Source organism: Schistocerca cancellata, chromosome 1 (genome assembly GCF_023864275.1).
Source record: "Schistocerca cancellata isolate TAMUIC-IGC-003103 chromosome 1, iqSchCanc2.1, whole genome shotgun sequence".
Classification (NCBI taxonomy): Eukaryota; Metazoa; Arthropoda; class Insecta; order Orthoptera; family Acrididae; genus Schistocerca; species Schistocerca cancellata.
Window position 1 is genome coordinate 843,516,622 of NC_064626.1, and position 20,819 is coordinate 843,537,440.

General features: G+C 43.4%; 1 long non-coding RNA gene across 1 annotated transcript in view; it reads left to right on the plus strand.

The window, feature by feature from the left end:
- LOC126162442 (uncharacterized) overlaps positions 1 to 20,819 on the plus strand; it is a 317,276-nt gene that overhangs the window by 283,017 nt on the left and 13,440 nt on the right. Inside the window, exon 2 of the long non-coding RNA XR_007535075.1 lies at positions 17,723 to 17,779. This is a non-coding gene — a long non-coding RNA (uncharacterized LOC126162442). The remainder of the gene's footprint in view (positions 1 to 17,722; positions 17,780 to 20,819) is intronic.

Here is a 20,819-nt window from a genome sequence, read left to right on the forward strand (position 1 = left end):
TTCTCCCACTGTCTCTCGCAAACTCCTCCCCTCTTGCTCTTGCAGCTCCCGCCACTAAAGGTCCCGTACACAGGTGGACGAGTCCGCCGAGCAGGTCTGCTTCGCCTGTGAGTGGGCGATGGGCGCGCATTCGGGTCCGTCGATTCGATCGGCCGATCTCTACCTGCTTGCCCCGACCTCTACCTGCCAGCTCACACTCCGTCTGTGCAGGCAGGTTGGCTCCGACAAACAATCGCCTGAGGCCACACGCGGTCGGAAGTGTCGATGGACCAGCCGGGCTGTGATTGACCACCTTAACATCCCCGCTTCCCTCCCCCAAGTCCAGAACACGGCGCCCCGAATCGTTTGTTGTAATTCGTCCCCTATCAGGTGGCGATGCAAATATTGGGTTATACTCGAACGTCAAATCTTTAAATGAGTTTATTGTTCATTTTTCGCTAATGCAAATCGATTTGGAATGTGAAAGAAATCAGTTTTTGTTTATAGAGTACACCAGAGGACAGTTCACCAGTTTAGCCAGTAGCGATTCGTCATCTTTGCAGCATTACCCAAATTTCAAACCTTTATGGAGTGAATGGCAGCGATGGCACATTTTGTTGTAACCTCCGACCGGAGAAAACTGTGAATGCCGAAAAAACCGTGTGCGATTTTAACGCTATTCTGTGCACTGCAGTCGAACGAAATTTTCAACTGCGAAATAGCATACATTGTACAACCTTCCCCAGATTTGCCAGCACCTGTCTACTTTCGCAGCAGGATACATTGGCGTACTAATAGTCCAGTGTGAATCGATCGTTTAATGGACTTGGCCGTTTTCTTCGTGTTGCGGAGGGTAGACACGAACTCTACGTGAAGTGTAATGATCGGTGGCTTCTTAGTTCCCCCGGAGAGGCAGCAAGGTCGCTGCGTATGCCCACGACCTCTAGAGTCAGAACGGCCGAGGTCGGACCTGGGCTAGGCGTTTCTTGCGGACCTATCTTTCACGCTGACGAAGATCTTCTCCGGCGAATGAAGGCAAATAGTTTAGATTTCGCTCGTGGACGCCGAAATAGACAGCTGTCACGACAGTACGGTCACCGATGTTTCTTAACACGCCGTGCGCGCCCGTTTTTTTCAATTTGTGATTCCGTAACACGAACTTTACCAGTTAACTTCGTCGCGGAAACACTATTCAGTTAAAAAGCTTCCGATATAAGTACTGTCTTCGAAGGTATCAAAATTCACTCACGTGGCGTAGTTATCAATTTAATGACCCAGCCTTAGGTAATTTTGTTGTATCGTCTTCCACATATTTTCAGTATGGTTTGGCTTAGCCACTTATTGTTATCCCAAACGTGGATTTGAAAGCTGCATTCATGAATTGTCCCTAGGGGTGAATTGAAATATCCACAGTGCTATAATGTTCTGTTCTGTTGTTTAGAACTATAAAAAAATGTAACAATCCACATATCCATGCTGTTTACCGAAAACAGAATCCTTTATAATGAGGTAAACCATAATAGGTGTGTCCTCCTGAGTTACAAATTAAACAGTCGAGAAAAACATGGGAGATGGGGTAAAGAGTGTGTAATTACAGAGCTACATTCTGCACGTTGCGTTTGAGTACGTGGTTTCCGTCTGTCGACGATCGTGTGTGTGTGTGTGTGTGTGTGTGTGTGTGTGTGTGTGTGTGTGTGTGTGTGTGCGCGCGCTTCGGCTTAAGCTTATTAAACAACAGGGAATTTTTCAAGAAAATGCTGTTAACAGTTCAGTACACATTCAGTTACGTGAAATTCGTCAATGTCGTCGTCGTCGTCGTCGTCGTCGTCGTCGTCGTCACCACCACCACCACCACTCCGAGGACTGGTTTGACGCAGCTCTACACGCTAGTATATCCCGTGCAAGTCTCTTGTGTCTGGATAACTAGTGCAACCTGAATCCTCTTGAGCCAGTTTAGCCTCTGTCTCCCTATACAGTCCCTTCCACAGTTTTTTTCCGTTATCAGACTATTCCTTACTGCCTCAAAACATACCCTAATCTCCAATTCCTCCTTATAATTAAGTCCATCCATATATTTCTTTTCTCACCAATGCTATTCAGTAACTCCTGATTATTAATTCACGTACCCATCTAATCTTCAGCATTCTTCTGCAGTACCACATTTTAAAACATTTTTGGTATTCTTGTCTGTACTGTTTACTTTCCACTTTTCATCTCAGTACAAGGCCACAGCCCATAGAAATACTTAAGGATGTTAACATATTTTTCTTTTTCAAAAAATCTGTTCAAGCTATTGCCGGTCTACATTCTACAGTTTCTGTAATGTTGCTATCGCCTGTTGTTGTGTTGCCCGAGTACCAAAACTTATCTTCTTTCACAGTCGCATTTTTAACGGTTCTGATAAAGTGTAGTTTGCATAATTCCGTTTATACAAAAGCTATGACATTTTTCTACAATCTTGCAACTCTGCAGCGGAGTGTGCGCTGATATGAAACTTCCTGGCAGATTAAAACTGTGTGCCGGACTGAGACTCGAACTCGGGACCTTTGCCTTTCGTGGGCAAGTGCTCTACCAACTAAGCTACCCAAGCACGACTGCAAGGTACGCAGGAGAGCTTCTTTGAAGTTTGGAAGGTAGGAGACGAGGTACTGAGGGAATTAAAGCTGTGAGGACGGGGCGTGAGTCGTGCTTGGGTAGCTCAGTTGGTAGAGCACTTGCCCGCGAAAGGCAAAGGTCCCGAGTTCGAGTCTCGGTCCGGCACAAAGTTTTAATCTGCCAGGAAGTTTCAGTATCTGACGTGCAAGGAATTAAACTATTTAAATGCTGTGTGTCAAGCACTAACGATGGCCGTGTTATTGTAAGCAAAGAAATTCGCTACCAAGATCAGTATCTTTGCAGGGCAAGAGTGAAACATTTAGTCGCTTTTCAAGACTTCTCAGAAACTGATGAGCCCACAATTTTAGAGTTTGCAACGGAGTTAATTATGTAATTTCACACTATATTTCGTGACCTCTTTCAGTTGTTCGCAGTCTTCGATTTCGACAATGCGCCAGTGTAACAAAAATTCAATAAAACAGTCGTTGAAAATGCAACGTTAGAGTGTAGATTCTTATAACAACCGTTTGGTTACTTACGCAGTGCTGACACTGAGTTGAACGGCTTTTATGCACTCTTTCAATTTGCGTAGGCGTAAAGGAATATGTGGATTGTGTAATGGATCATTATTTAGTAATCGAGTTCTCCTACGCAATAGTCTTTACACCGGCAAGTCTTCTTGGATCCTTTTGTATTTTATTTAGCATTGCTCATCGGGATTCGGAACTATGGAAATACGAAACAAGCAGTGTGCCGCTCCAGCGAAGCCCCAGATCATAAGACGTTCTGAGACTTTAATCGCAAGTATGTGGTCCCTGGTTGTAGCTGCATCTTACCGTCGATTTGAAGGCAACTTGTGGGGACAGAAGGGTATCTAGCGGCTTTTCCGGTATCGCATGTATTGGTTGTGCTTGGGCATATGGACTGAGCGTACGTTGTATTTTATGCAGCACTGTGATATTTTCCGCGAGAACTCGATGTCTACTCGACGAGCCATCTTCGAATATATAAAAGTGGTCAGTTTCTTCAGTTTGCACTTCGAACAACCACGCACAACATTTGTTAAGACTTGGTGAGAATTAAAGCTACAGACTGGAGTTCAGAAGAGTTGCTGTTTTTCGGCTTATGATGGTAGGCTGTATTTTTTTTATTGACGTAAATCTGGAGATGTCTCTATCGTAATCATTCTGGTCATGGAATGACCGCTTCAGATAGGATACAGTTCTCTGGAAATCTCAGTGACGTCTGATAGACAGAGAATCAAGGAGATTCGAAAAAAACGTCAGTGACGAGAACATGACCAAACGCGAAAATAAAGTATGAGGAACGTTCAATAAGTAGTGGAACACTTTTTTTCTGAAAGTATAGGTTGATTTTATTCAGGATTCCAGTACACCATATTATTCCCCACCCTTTTCGCTACAAAACCCGAATTTTTGAACTCACCCTACGTTACTGGGAAGGCCTGTATGTCCGCGAGCCAACGTCTTGCTGCGCTGTGTTTCCTTCATTGGGCCAAACAGATGGAAGTCAGAAGGTGCGAGATCCGGGCTGTAAGGTGGATTAGGAAGAACAGTCCAATGAAGTTTTGTGAGCTTCTCTTGGGTGCGCAGACTTGTGCGAGGCCTTGCATGTCATGGAGAAGTTGCATTTTTATGGCGATTAAGTCGCAGAAATCGCATCTTAAATTTCCTGAGGATAACACAACACAGATCCGAGTTGATCGTAGCACCTTGAGGGAGGACATCAAACAGAATAATCTCTTTACAGTCCTAGAAGACCGTGGCCTTGACTTTACCGGCCGATGGTGTGGCTTCGTCGGAGGAGAGGTGGTGTGGCGCCACGCCATAAATTGCGCCTTGTTTATACGGTTCGAAGTGATGAACCCATGCTTCGCCGCATGTGAAGAAATTCGACAAAAATTAACACGATAAGCCTCGTAACGCGCAAGCAATTTCGCACAGATGGTCCTCCGTTGCTCGTTATGGTTTTCTGTTAGGCGGCGATGCCACACCTTAAGAGTACTCCGACTGGTGGAAGAGTGTGTCAGGAATACAAACAGATGTCCGTTTGAGTAGCGAGGTATTTGACTGTGATCCGTCAATCACATCGATTGAGATTGTCTGCAGTTGTTGCAAGAGTTGGCTATGTGCGGCCGGCTGGCATGCGTGAGATCTGCAGGTGTGTGCGACGTTGCGATGACAAGACACCTCGCCCAACTACTCACCGTGCTTTTGTTCACTGCTGGGTCTCCGTAGACATTCTGCAAGCGCCTATGAATGCCCTGCGATGATCTGGCTTTCCGCTAAAATAATAATCTCAATGACAGCTCCCTCATTCGAACGTACCTCCGTTACAAACGCTACTTTGAAAGTTACGATAGCACCACCACGAATCGGAACTTCGTGAAACTCTTGTCGCAGAAGCGGGAATATTCCATGATGTGCTCCAACAAATTCTGCAGTTTTACAAACGAAAGTGGCCGAAAAAAAGTGTTGTTTTGCTTATTGAACGTCCCTTGTTGATTGCACAATCGCAAGCAAACTTGAGTTATGAAAAACTATTGTTAGTAAGATGTACGTGTCTACAAATCGGAAACATCACAGACTGAACACAGCCTATGCGATGGCATGCATGGCTGCTGCGCCGCGATGTGTGGTCCAGAAACGGGGTAGGCTGCTGTAAGCAGGGGATATGAACTGTACCTTGTGTCCCCATCTATCGATCAGTTGAGAAACCAGTGCGGCGCAGAGGGTGGAGCCATCCCTCGACTGACAAGTGAACTAATTACTTGCTGCCAGCAAGGCGGTTTGTGGACGCCTTCAATGTAAGTTATTTACGTTACCGTAACGTAACAAAGCGTAACGTAACGTAGCCACATTAATTGATTAATTTTGTGTAAATGTTGCCTGTGCATTAATGGTTGATTCTTATTGTTCTTTAATAACGAGTCACTTGTAGTGAAATTGTTGGTAGTGCCGTTCTCTGTATACAAAAATCCTGAATTTCAATTACGCGTAGTTAAGCAATTTCATCATGGCTTTTTCCCAGAAATAAAATAAAGCACGTAATTCTACACTGTTTCAACAGGGTAAGAAAAGACATCGCGTTTTCATGAGATTTGTGAGTGAACCAGTACTGTTTGTGGCCACTTGTTAATGACCAAAATAACAAGATAGACAAGATAGGCCGTCTCAAACTGCTTACTAATGACACTTGTTATGAATGAGAAAATGACGTTGCGATTTTGCTTAAATCTTTAATGAATTTCCAATAAATTCTGACAAAGTGTGGTCTGCTGTAAACTGCGAATACATAAGTAACAAATCGCCACAGAGAGCAAATTTCATTCTGGTCACTGATAGCTCTCAGGGACAAATGTTCATAACCATTTAGCATAGCAGACGGGAGGAAGCACGTCGTACTAGTTGGTGACAATTTCTGGCATCAGCTTTCTTCCAAGACACTTATATTTTGGAGCTGACTGTACGACGTTCATGCTGTGTTTGTGAATTAATACGCATCACATTTGGAATATTATGATGGTAAATTTCCGTGGATTGTCCCGAATTAAGTCAGACGGGAGGCAAAATAAATATAGTGGATATACACAGCCCCAGTACGTTAAGAGATTCCCTGACCATGGAGAAACACAAACATATGAAACACCACACTTTTGTTTCACTTTACCGTAATTCCGAAGTTATCAGAACTATGGAGCATCACATCACGTTGTCATAATACTGTAAAATTGTGCTTAGCTTTGGCAAACATTTTTCCGAAACGTGTCGTGCGCTAGATAATGGGAAATATACTAAGTAATAAAAATTGAGAATACATCTCAATGAAAGTCTTCATGATAAAAAAAAAAACCAAACCATTATTCTCTCTCTCTCTCTCTCTCTCTCTCTCTCTCTCTCTCTCTCTCTCTCTCTCTTAGCCAGTTGTTTGTGCGTTAAAAGTTAAAAGGGCAACGATCAACTGATTGTTATATCACCAAATTTCACTTGCGCTTAGTCACGCCGCTGTCAAAACACAGAAGCCGTTATCGTCCTAAAGTAAGAAATTGTGAAGTATGGTGTGAATTCGTCCGTCGCTTGTTAGTAGAATAATTTCATATTTAAGGCTGGACAACGAACATTTTTCGTTTCATTCTTCTCACTTCTGACCTGATGGTGACCTAATTTTCCGAAAACCGGTTAGTAATAAATATTAGCGGTGCAGAAAGCAATTTGATTTTCATTCAGTTTTATACATATTTACGTTAAAGGTACCTTATGTTCAGTTACAATGAAACAGTTAATAATGTTACTCTGTTTAATATTCTGATTGTGGAAATTTCAGTATAAATAATCTCATTGCGTGTATGTAGGTACGTTCTTGGCAGTTGTCGCCTCGTCGTGCCAGTGCAAGTCTCTTAAGAAAACTGTTTATTTAGCTAAATCGCGAGTCAATGATTGGTTTATGACGCCGGGAATGACATTTCGCGTCGTAGCCTATAACAATGTCAATGGTTTTCTAGAGGTGACAGCCATCAACTGCGATTGAGAGGCTTCAGAATTCTGTACTTCTAGAGATGAGCTCTGTTAAGGTGACATGAATGTACAAGACGTCGAAGAGGCTTCATTCTGAACGTATATGAGAATACAGCTATCAGTGATGTTTGCTTGAGGAAGCTGTTCGTAGGATTAACGCATTGTTTGGTAGAAATCATAGACTTGCCTGTTCGTACCAAATAAAAAAAATAGTTTGTAGGGTCTCACCAACCAATAAAATGGACAGGAACCTGAACGTTTTTTATAGTAGCTACAACGAAAGGATAAAGCTATAGTACGGTATGTAGAGTCCTGCTTAAGTCCCAATGTTTTTATGGAGACACTGACCATACATCAAATCTAACATTACCAAAATAAGCATTCGTAAAAGCTCAAAATCGTTGTTGTGTTCTTTGCTCCGAAGAGTAAGTGATTCCGCACACCGCGTTGGTCCACCCTGTGAAATTCTCTTTATCTGCGAGTAACTGCTGCAACCTGCGTGCATTTGAACATGCTGATTGTAGTGAGTCATGGTGCCACGCTACGATTTTTACCTCTCATAACTTTCTTCATTAGAAAAGTAACTGTTCTGCGATACTTCAGGGTGTTACTAGTAGCTACTTCCCACATCCTAGAACTGACTCTTGCCTGACAAGGCGATGGTAAACACTACAGCATGAGGATCTCCAAGTCATCTGTCGACTATAGAAATGAAGCAACTGCAAGGGACCGGAAGGTATCGACAAATCTACATCTTCACAGATGAAAGATACGCATTATTTTATTCCAGAAATGATAGCGACGCGTTACAAAAACTCGCTTGTAATAGGAATGGTAATATTGTAAAGATTCGTGCCACAGAAGTCCGTGGATAATGTTATTTCGGCGGTTCAGCAATTACTTAGTCAAATAATGAAATATTAGATTACCATACAGGCTAGAGAGGTAAACTGTCAAACTTGTTATTGTTGAGACGAGCGTACTGAATGTAAATAGCGCAGTGGTATAAAAGTTACCAATAAGGAAGCTACAGTAATTCGTCCGTCTCACAACGAGAGAGAGCTTCCATTTGCTAAGGTCTGTGCATTCACTTTTGTAATATTTGACGGTGACAAATTTATCTCAGTCACCAGCGACAATAAATAATTCGTTAAATTTCTTAACCCTAATTTCAGTCAAGGGCGCGATGTTACACAAAGATAATAAAGATAATAGACTTACGGAGAAAATACAAAAATGCAGTAAATGAAGCAGGCAAAAAGGAATACAGACGTCTCAAAAATGATATCGACAGGAAGTGCAAAATGGCTAAGCAGGGATGGCTAGAGGACAAATGTAAGGATGTAGAGGCTTGTCTCACTAGGGGTAAGATAGATACTGCCTACAGGAAAATTAAAGAGACCTTTGGAGAGAAGAGAACCACTTGTATGAATATCAAGAGCTCAGATGGCAACCCAGTTCTAAGCAAAGAAGGGAAGGCAGAAAGGTGGAAGGAGTATATAGAGGGTTTATACAAGGGCGATGTACTTGAGGACAATATTATGGAAATGGAAGAGGATGTAGATGAAGACGAAATGGGAGATAAGATACTGCGTGAAGAGTTTGACAGAGCACTGAAAGACCTGAGTCGAAACAAGGCCCCGGGAGTAGACAACATTCCATTTGAACTACTGATGGCCTCGGGAGAGCCAGTCATGACAAAATTCTACCATCTGGTGAGCACGATGTATGAGACAGGCGAAATACCCTCAGACTTCAAGAAGAATATAATAATTCCAATCCCAAAGAAAGCAGGTGTTGACAGATGTGAAAATTACCGAACTATCAGTTTAATAAGTCACAGCTGCAAAATACTAACGCGAATTCTGTACAGACGAATGGAAAAACTGGTAGAAGCCGACCTCGGGGAAGATCAGTTTGGATTCCGTAGAAATGTTGGAACACGTGAGGCAATACTGACCTTACGACTTATCTTGGAAGAAAGATTAAGAAAAGGCAAACCTACGTTTCTAGCATTTGTAGACTTAGAGAAAGCTTTTGACAATGTTAACTGGAATACTCTCTTTCAAATTCTGAAGGTGGCAGGGGTAAAATACAGGGAGAGAAAGGCTATTTACAGTTTGTACAGAAACCAGATGGCAGTTATAAGAGTCGAGGGGCATGAAAGGGAAGCAGTGGTTGGGAAAGGAGTAAGACAGGGTTGTAGTCTCTCCCCGATGTTATTCAATCTGTATATTGAGCAAGCAGTAAAGGAAACAAAAGAAAAATTCGGAGTAGGTATTAAAATTCATGGAGAAGAAGTAAAAACTTTGAGGTTCGCCGATGACATTGTAATTCTGTCAGAGACAGCAAAGGACTTGGAAGAGCAGTTGAACGGAATGGACAGTGTCTTGAAAGGAGGATATAAGATGAACATCAACAAAAGCAAAACGAGGATAATGGAATGTAGTCAAATTAAGTCGGGTGATGCTGAGGGAATTAGATTAGGAAATGAGACACTTAAAGTAGTAAAGGAGTTTTGCTATTTAGGGAGTAAAATAACCGATGATGGTCGAAGTAGAGAGGATATAAAATGTAGACTGGCAATGGCAAGGAAAGCGTTTCTCAAGAAGAGGAATTTGTTAACATCGAGTATAGATTTAAGTGTTAGGAAGTCGTTTCTGAAAGTATTTGTATGGAGTGTAGCCATGTATGGAAGTGAAACATGGACGATAACTAGTTTGGACAAGAAGAGAATAGAAGCTTTCGAAATGTGGTGCTACAGAAGAATGCTGAAGATACGGTGGGTAGATCACGTAACTAATGAGGAGGTATTGAATAGGATTGGGGAGAAGAGGAGTTTGTGGCACAACTTGACTAGAAGAAGGGATCGGTTGGTAGGACATGTTTTGAGGCATCAAGGGATCACAAATTTAGCATTGGAGGGCAGTGTGGAGGGTAAAAATCGTAGAGGGAGACCAAGAGATGAATACACTAAGCAGATTCAGAAGGATGTAGGTTGCAGTAGATACTGGGAGATGAAGAAGCTTGCACAGGATAGAGTAGCATGGAGAGCTGCATCAAACCAGTCTCAGGACTGAAGACCACAACAACAACAATAGACTTACGGAATCCGTGTCATACGCTTTAGCTTTGCAGTCTGCTAAGAGTATAACGGAATTTAAATTATTTTACAGTTTGAAATTTTCAACAAAAGCAGGATTCAGTTACTTTATTTGAAAGAGAGAAAACGGTGATCGGAAACGACCATTGAAGTGTATTGATGCTGCTGTCGCAATTGAGCAGAAAGAAAAGGCGGTTTTTATTTACAAAACGAATATTTCTATGCTCGCTGCGGATGATGGCCACACACTAATTTGAAATAATTTGACAATTTATATTTTATTTAACTGTAACATATTATGTGTGGTGTGTGTAGTTTTTATGACGGCTGTGCTAAAACAAAATCGCAATTGGACATTGTAAGAATCCAATTTTCGCAGATTGAGCCATCAGTCACTAACCAATTTCGCTGAAACTCGTAAAAAATTGCGCCGTTCCATTGAAATCAGCGGAAACTACTTCCGAAGTTAGTAGAATGAGTGATTCTTTCATACATCACTTCAGGAGGGTAAACTAAGCGCATTCACATGTAAAATGTATACTTTTACGTAGCGTGTAATGTCTAATGTCTAATGTTTTAGCATTACGCCAAAGGCCTAAAAGATTCCTTTTTCAAATACGAAAGAAAAACATAATTCAGATTTGAATTGGTTTGTTGTATGACTGAAGTATGATGATATATGACTATGAGATCAGGTGAAAGAAAGTTTATAGTAGAGATTTTCAATGAACTGTAGAAACAATTCGATTTAGTTATTGAAGCCATTACTTCAAGAAATAAAGCAGTCAGCCACATTTTATGTATGGTTTTTTTTATGGCAATATGTATTTCGGGCCTACACTCATCTTCATTTGCCGTAATAAATTTATATCTTCGTCTACAAACGTTCGTATCGACTACATTATGAACACTGCAGCTGCGTTCTGTTTCGTTCCGTTTTCGCCTTTACGTGTCGAATACCACCACTTTTCGTTTCACTGGTGCAGTGATGCATCCCAGTATTCGGCCACTTCAGTAAAACGAAAAGTGTTTGTGCTACGGTATATAGGTAAAAATTCAGTCCACAGTTTCCGAGCTCGACCACAATTTAACGCGAGTGAATTAATATTAGAATAATGTAATAATAGTTAAGTTAGATTATGCCGATGAAGCGTGTTGGCCTTCGGGCTACATTAATCTAAATAAGGCGTTGTCAATCAGAAACCACAATTATAGCTCACTTAAACTGCAGAACGATTTACGTTTCAATAAACCTCCCAGGGTGAAGCCACCGTGGTTAGTATAAGAACTTTTATTTTCTGTACATTGCCACCAGAACCAGCGTAGCCGTCAGTTCCACGTGACAGTCTCATAGAATACCGATGAGGTCACTTAGTCATCCTTACTTAGCGAAAATAACAAGTTCCACAGAGCTATTCATATGAAGCATCCCATTGTCGTCGAGTATGGATAAGGCGACGTCACATGTTCTACAGGACTGGGACTTAATAGTGAGATAAGTCAGATAAACATAAACGTAAACATAAAGGAAGGAAAGATTTTGTTCAGCCATGGCGGTTTTACTCTGATGGGTTTATTGAATAATATTCCTATTAACGGCTACTGTGTCAGAAATAAATTCAAAATGGTTCAAATGGCTCTGAGCACTATGGGACTCAAGTGCTGGTCATAAGTCCCCTAGAACTTAGAACTACTTAAACCTAACTAACCTAAGGACATCCACACATCCATGCCCGAGGCAGGATTCGGACCTGCGACCGTAGCGGTCGTGCGGTTCCAGACTGTAGCGCCTTTAACCGCTGGCCACTCCGGCCGGCAGAAATAAATTTCTCGAAATGGGAGCATTAAAAAAGTATCTGCACTAGTTGCTACGGATATACTTGTTTCGAAATGTTACCTGCGCATGCGCGGTCTGCACCTGCTGATTGCAGCAGATTTCATTTAAGGGCAAAAAGAAAGGAAAATAATATTACACGCATTGTAGAAGCGGCAGTTTCGGGAGGCTGTGCCTTTGATACCAGATGCGATGACTATCGATCTGCTTAATTTCTTGTACCCATATGCGATATGCAATAGAAAGTAGCAGCTCACAGAACGGAGGGCAGTCTTTAGAATATTCTGCCAATGAACTGTTCCTGGCGCCACGAAGCTACTTTCATATCTAATCTTCATAGGCCCTTTCGCTTTGCGTAAACATGAGAACTTTAGCAGCGAACTAGTCAGAGAAAGCGGCGGATTTTGGTTGCTGCGGGGTGGGTAGCGGCGAGAAGCCGACCAGAGCCGCGTAGGAGTGGACGAAGGCCGACGCTTACAGCAGATGCGCGGAATTGGCTTGTGCGGAGAGATTTCCTAGAAGCAGCTACTGTTGCAGGACGCAGCGGGGCTGGCTCGTGGAAGGTGATCTCACAGCTGGCGGCCAGAGATCTTCATGGCGAAGAGAACGCAGTGTGGGGCAGCGACGAGAGAGAGAGAGAGAGAGAGAGAGAGACCTGTTGCGCGCCAGCCGACAGCCTGCTGTAGCTAGCCGCCAAGGACATTCTCTCTCTCTCTCTCTCTCTCTCTCTCTCTTACACCAGATATGCAAACGAAAGCGAGAAAACCGTACTACTGCTGTTATTAATAGTCTGTGCGCAGCGCAAGAAACGTGTAAACTCGCTGTACAGTCGAAAGAACTTCCTACGGAGGTAGACAGTATTCGGCTCTGCGCTGGAGCAGTTGCTCCTGTAATTTATGTTAAAGATGCAGACTGCTATTCATGACATTAACATGGCGGCCGGAGAATCTTACGCTAAAGTGTGACGAAGCGTGAATCATTTACCAGGCTTTGCTGTACGAAAGTTAACAAAATTGTTCAGATGTGTGTGAATTCCTAAGGGACTGCTGAGGTCATCGGTCCCTAGACTTTCACACTGCCTAAACTAATTTATGCTAACACACACACACACACACACACACACACACACACATATACATACACACACACACACACACACACACACACACACACACACACACACATGCCGGAGGGAGGACTCGAACCTCCGGCGGGAGGGTTCGCACAGTCGGCCGGAGTGGCCGAGCGGTTCTAGGCGCTACAGTCTGGAGCCGCGCGACCGCTACGGTCGCAGGTTCGAATCCTGACTCGGGCATGGATGTGTGTGATGTCCTTAGGTTAGTTAGGTTTAAGTAGTTCTAAGTTCTAGGGGACTCATGACCTCAGATGTTAAGTCCCGTAGTGCTCAGAGCCATTTGAACCAGTCGAGGACACGGCGCGTCTAACCGCGCGGCGGAAGTTACAATTTTGGCAGTACCTGTCTTTCAAAGCTCGCTTTTTGTTAAGGTAGGAGACATGGAAGTCCCAAGAAAATGAATAAGCGCAATTTTTGTGTAAACCTTCAAACGGATGGGAAAGATATTGCAAATAATTTTATATTTTCGAACTAGATCAGGCGATCTCCTCTACGCTAGAAACAAACACCGATTAAGGTTTCCATGTTTAATCGAGAATTGCGTTTTCTAGCTCGCGTGTATTGCGAGTGGTGTGTGGAATCCGTATGCAGCCCTCACGCGGCGTCACATCTCTGAGATCAGTCGAAGGAACGGTTCAACAGTGCTCTTCGAATTATTGTAAGTTGCTATAGGGTCACCGAATCTCTGCGTATTTCGAGGGCATCACGTCACCCATAACGTCGTTTTTCCGTGTGAGTATCCCAGGAACCTGTTTCACCGTTTCTGAGAAAGGCGTAGGTACGCCACGTTTCAGTACGATCAGTGTCACTGCTCGAAGTTTCTGAAGCCGCAGCGGATGGGGAATTCTTGCATTTAGAAATATTTCTAAAACCCTTTTTACACGAGATACTGTCTAGTCAAAAGGGACTACTCGAAGTGCGTGCGCCTTACGTGCCTGAATGTAAATCAGCAATCAACTACGTCACGAGTGTGTTTATGACGTCAATGATCTATAGATTGTGCCGAGTTCTAAATTTCCGAGTATTCTGCACATGCACAGACAGAAGGGACTATGGCGCCGTGTGCCAACATCGGAAGTCGTAACCTGTTCTGCCCGAGCTTATTAGAAAAACTAATTTTGTGCTCTCGCATTTCCTTAATCTTTATTATGCTGTTTTCCTGTTTTCGTGTCAGTTGAAAACTTGCACAAGTTCCTCGTGTTGTTTTTTCCTACTAGCGTTCTAGTATACGAAAGAGACGGAATATCAGAAAGTGAAAATTATTTACGTTTCACAGACGACGCAAACTACACTACATATAAATAAGAACGCAAATAGATAGACGCGCTTACTAATAATAATTTCAACAGTAAAAAAACAGAAATTAATAAAGGAGAAAAATAATACTGTTTGTCATTTGGCAGTTAGCACAAAAGAATATAGAAAGGTTAGAGCAAAAAGGCACTATTTACTGCGTTCTACGCATTGTCTGATGTGTTGGCAAGTATATATTTTCTCGAGCAAATAAATAAATATGTTCTGAAAACAGATATCAGGAGTATGAACAATTTATCAAACGACATTTGACAAGGTCTTCCGCTGTGAATTCTGCTTAGGTCATTAATAAACTTTTGTTACTATATTTCGACTTTTCCTTAAAAAGGATAGTCCCTCATATCGCCACCCTCACCTTTCACTGCACAGCGGACGGCTCCCACTATGCACGGAATTTTGGTGCTGACGTGTAAACGAAAACGACTACTCGAAACGGACGAGACTCAGTACGAAATAAAACACAAGGGGCGCTGCAGTAGACGCACGTGTCTCTTTGCAGCGGGACGGTAGACGCTTCGCTTCGGATCGCTGCGCGGCCAAGTTCGACAGCGGCAGCCGCGGACTGCAGTGCGGTTCAACTACCATAGGAATAGTAACGAACCCTGCCGCCGGTCGCTGACCCGCTCAGTGGATCCGTAAGACAATGTGAAGCATAATAAGCGAATTATACAAATGTGTCCCGCACTGAGGTACGTCTGTTTCACTGGTTGGAAATATCTGCAGTCGCATGGTAGGTGAGTGATTTGGTGGCCCTGTCTTCGTCTTACTGGCTTCAATATGAATTCTAGTGTATTTTTGAATTTATTTTAATAGCGGGAACTAATTCTTTTTATGTACGAATTGGAATGGGTGGCGACAACAGCATTAATTGCGCCCAATCTGCTTCTCATACGACGGTGGGATGGATAGGGCATTAGGAGAAACCTTACTGAGGAGAGCAACAATTACTTTTCAAGGCGCTTGATTCAGCCGTGCTGTCTCCAGTAAGTATATTGCCGATGTTGCCTGAATACCTTCTTCATACATAAAAAGACGCCCCTTCACCGTCCATCAATTGTCCACAGGTCGTAAATTCAAAGTGACAGTGAAGCTACTTGAAGTGAAGCCAACTGGAATGAATTTGCCTGTAAAATTACTCAGGGTGTATTTCAGTTCCCTGACAGGCGATCACATTGCCTTCTGGGAAAGCTACAGAAACGTGGTAAGGATTGGAATTGTAGTAGCTTCTTACACCTTGTCGATGGGGCATTAACTTTGCTCGAAGAATGAAGGGCTTTACACTATGTGATCAAAAGTATCTGGTCACCCCAAAAAACATAAGGTTTTCATATTACGTGCATTGTGCTGCCACCTGCTGCCAGGTACTCCATATCAGCGACCTCAGTAGTCATTACACATCGTGAGAGAGCAGAATGAAGCGCTCCGCGGAACTCGCGGATATCGAACTTGGTCAAGTGATCAGGTGTCACTTGTGTCGTACATCTGTACGCGAGATTTCCAAACTCCTAAACACCCCTAGATCAACTGTTTCCGATATGATAGTGAAGTGGAAACGTGAAGGGACACGTATAGCACAAAAGCGTACAGGCCGACCTCGATGTTGACTGTCAGACCACCGACAGTTGAAGAGGATCGTAATGTGTAGTAGGCAGACATCTATCCAGACCATCACACAGGAATTCCAAACAGCATCAGAATCCACTGCAAGTACCATGACAGTTCGGCGGGGGCTGTGAAAACTTGGATTTCATGGTCGAGCGGCTGCTCATAAGCCACACATCATGCAGGTAAATGCCAAAAGACGCCTCGCTTGGTGTAATGGACGTAAACAGTGGTAAAACGTTGTGTGAAGTGACGAATCATGGTACACAAGTGTATGGTGTGGTCGTGTTTTTCATGGAGAGGGCTTGCACCCCGTGTTGTTTTGCGTAGCACTATCACAGCATAGGCCTACACTGAGGTTTTAAGCACCTTCTTGCTTCCAACTGTTGAAGAGCTGCTATTCGGGGATGATGATTGAATCTTTCAACACGATCGAGCACCTGTTCGTAATGCACGGCCTGTGGCGGAGTGGTTACACGACAATAACATCCCTGTAATGGACTGGCTTGCACAGAGTCCTGACCTGAATCCTATAGAACACCTTTGGGATGTTTTGGAATGCCGACTTCGTGCTACTCGTCATCAACCGACAGCGATACGTCTCCTCAGTGCAGCACTCCGTGAACAATGGGCTGCCATTCCCCAAAAAACCTTCCAACACCTGACTTGAGCGTATGTCTGCGAGAGTGGAAGCTGTCATCAAGGCTAAGGGTGGGCCAACACCATATTGAATTCCAGCATTACCGATTGATGGTGCCACGAGCTTGTAAGTCATTTTCAGCAATGTGTCTGGATACTTTCGATCACATAGTGTATCTGCAATAGAGGAACTTGAAACTCGTGAATGACAGCGAAGAAGGCAGGAAATACGTAATACAGAACCATTATGTAGCATTTCCACCCCAAAGAGACATGTCATCTGCCAGATAAGTGAAAGAAGTAAAAGGGAAGTGGAATAAAACATGCTAGAAGAACAACGTGAGGCGGACGTACATTACTACACCACCAGTACAAACGAGTAACTTGTTGTTGCGACATCTGCAAAAACAAACCTAAGTCTTGCTACATCTGTAACTCGTTGAAAATGACGATGATTATTAAATGGTTCAAATGGCTCTGAGCACTATGGGACTTAACATATGAGGTCATCAGTCCCCTAGAACTACTTAAACCTAACTAACCTGCCCAAGGCAGGATTCGAACCTGCGACCGTAGCGGTCGCGTGGTTCAAGACGGAAGCGCCTAGAACCGCTCGGCCACACCGGCCGGCGATGATTATTATAATTACGAGTTCTTTAGCGATATACCATATTTGAACGTGCTCAGAAAACTATAAATGAAACGACTAATAATACTTATAACGGGCCAGTTCTTCATTAAATATTGCCTTCTATTATCATTGCAGGTGTTCTTTCTCTTCTGGACTGAGATTTTTTTCGCCTTGAGTATACGTTTCTAGTTTTCACGAGAGGATTTCTTGCGTGGAAGATTCGTTGAACACCTCAAATATGCGATTTCTCATTTGATTCGGCTTTCAATCTATGAATATGTCTCATATTTAGAATAATTATTTTCGTAACACTCTTTTACATATAGTGACTTAACAAAATTTTGTTTCTTTGCAGGAGCCCAAGTAAATAAGGATGATCATCAAGCAAAAAAGAAATCAGTGGAGACCAATGGTAAGTACAATAATCAGCTGACGTAACATTATACTTTTATTTTAACTTATAAACGAGAAAATAGAGTAAAAGAAAAATAAAGTACATAAAATAAAAGTAGAATACGATACACATCTTTTTGGACTATCTCGTTGGGACAAAGTAACCAGTTCGGTTCTACCTTTACAGCTGTTCTTACGCGCTTCATTACGGTACTTGACAGTGAGTCATAGCCTTTTCCGGCATGTCTACCTCAAGAGTCGTCCCAACGGCTTTCATGCGTTGTCCAAGCTCTGAGTGTAGATAGACAATGCGCATGTGTGAAAATACGGTCGTTAAGTCGCCCCGTCTTAGTGATACTACGGGATGCTAAGTCAAGGTAGCTGTGGGATGGGGGAAGCGAATGGATATAAGTAATACCTATTAACAGGCCCAGTCAGAAGTGGAAGATTACATAGTTAGACGTTCTTGTAGAGCACTTTGTAACATATCACTGCATGGTCGCGCCTCTCTGTTCGTCCTGTAGTTACTGTGTAAGGCGGGGGTCGGTTTTTTGGGTCCGGGATAAAGAATGTTTTTGTCCTTCTCGGAGAGAAAGGTCCGGTCTTCCTGTAATCCCGTCAAATCTGTAGCTGTCTGAAGTGACTCTGCTGTTTTCTAGGGCGAGCATTTCCCCGGGATGGCAGGTGTTTCGTAGCATCTGTGAGGAAATTAGCTCGTAGAACCGTGGCAGGGGGCAGCGCTCTACCGACCACTGGAAATGTCTTAATTTTCTTCCTGAGGCTGATCGCTCGAAAGGCGTGCATTTTAAATTAATTTCGTGGAGCGGGTTTGGAGTTACGCGAAATCGAAAATCTGGCAGCAGCCCTTATGGGGTACAGTAGGCAAGTCCGTTCAGCTCTCTGTGGCAGAGATGGGTGGTGCAGTGTGTATTTCGTTCACTGCCAGTCAGTGATAAGTAAAGTAGTTTTCTTAAATCGGTAGACGAGGCGGCACTAAGTTAAGTCAGACATATATAGAAAGGCAACACATTGATAAATTTATTTACACTATTGTAACGGTTGATTTCCATGGCTTTTGTGGGCGACCGCGTCTGTTTCCCGACCTATGGGTGGGGGGTGGGGGGACTGTTCTCACGCCTGGAGCGAAGTGGGCAGTCTTTGCTTAATCCGGCTAACGGGTATGGTCTGGCCTGACAGGAAGGTTTTCAAAGACGACTGTTTCCCCCGGAACGGCTGGCATTTCGTAGTACGCTTTGGGGGAAAAAAATACTGAAAGTGTCTGCAGGCAGCAACACTTCACAGTAGTACGAGGGTCAGTCAGTAAAGTAATGCCTCCTATTTTGTTCTCCTTAAATAAATTTTGTTGAGTGAAAAATTTGAATTGAGCGATATTTCGCAAAGCTGCTTCTCCAGTCCACAGCAGTAGTAACTTACTGCGTCAACAGATGCCAGTACTGCAGTCGATTGCAAAATGGCCGATATCGATGTTCGTAATAGCGTACTGTGATAGAATTCTATCTGTGCTGTTTCACGGAGGGTTGGTCGCTGTAACGAAGTTGAAGGGCAAATACCGCTGGCTGACAAAACGCGGAGTGGCAGGCCGGTGATTGCATTGGCTCCACACATTATTTAGCAAGTCGGTGACAACGTTCGTTGTGAGCGCCTTGTTAGTGCAGATGGATTTTTGTCGCATTGTCCCCTCAGCAAAGGCATTGTGATGACGATTAGTCAGCAGCCGAGGGTACTCTAAGATTTGTGCAACTTGTATACCAATTAAAATGAGTTCATTTTTTTGAACCAGAGTCAGAGGCAGTTAAAGGAATGTCATATAGAAACTCACAGAAGAAAAGTTCAAAACTTTGCAATCGGCGGGAAAAGTTATGACTGCAGTATGTGTGATACGGAAGTTGCGATTATGGTTAATTTTTGTAGAGCAGGGATGCTAAACAAGAACGCTCAAATAGCTCAAAGCCCATCTTCAGCAAGTTCGCCCAACAAAAGCTATGGCGGATGTTCTTATTTTGCATGACAATGCAAGAACACAGACCAGGCGTCACACCACTGCAAGAGATTGTAAAAATTGGATGGTATGTCCTGCCTCATTCCCCCATAAAGACCTCACCTGGCACCGCCAGACTGCCATCTGTTCGGGCCATTAAAAGAAGCTTACCGTGGGACTGACTGACCGCACTGAAATACAGTTCTTTGTGAAAATATGGGAGAAAACAGTGGAAATGGACGGATATTATATCCAGAAGTCATAAATTATGTACAACGTATGTAGCTGCATTTGAAATTCTTTACAAATAAAGTAAAAAGGTATTGCCTTTTGACCTTCCCTCTCACTAAGAGCGTGAACAGTAAATGGCCAATCGTAGTGACTGCTTTCTACTGTTGAGGCTCATTGGCCGAAACGTCAGCATGTGAAAAGAACGTCGTAGATGTGTGAGCAGCTGGCAAAATCGTGGAGTCGGTCTTGGGGCCCTGTTAGGCTGCAAGAGGCGAGTTGAGCCCTGTGGGCTGGAGGTGATGTGGAGGCATATTTCAGAAGTTCGTAGTCAGGGAACAGTGAGGTTGTTCTCCAGGTGTGGAAACTTCTGAAGTATTCGGAATAGCGTTCCCTTTCGCGCGAGTGGGAAGCGTTTTTATCTGTTCCTGGTTTTCGAGGTGGGTGTTGATGTTAGCGAGCGTACACGGACTGTTAAGTAGGAGACCGCCTTTCCTGTGATGGGCACAGAAGAGATTGGAGAAACAGTTCGGTGACAGTTCAACTGCGAAGTTTGTTGTCCAATCTAGTGATCGGTCGCTCGGTCTTTCGAAGGCAGTCAGATGGCTGCAGGGTATGCAGTAGTGATATTGAGGAAATGACTGGTTTAACGCTATTTTGTGGGTCTAAACAGGGCAGGCGACCCTAATTTGGCTTTATAGCGTAGGTGTAGCAGGGCCTAGAGACTATCCAGGTGCACCAACGAACGTTTGGTAGGAAGTCTAAGGAGCCATACGTCGCGTTATTGGTCTCGCGCATCGCACGGCGTTAAGAGTATGCGGACTTCGGTCGC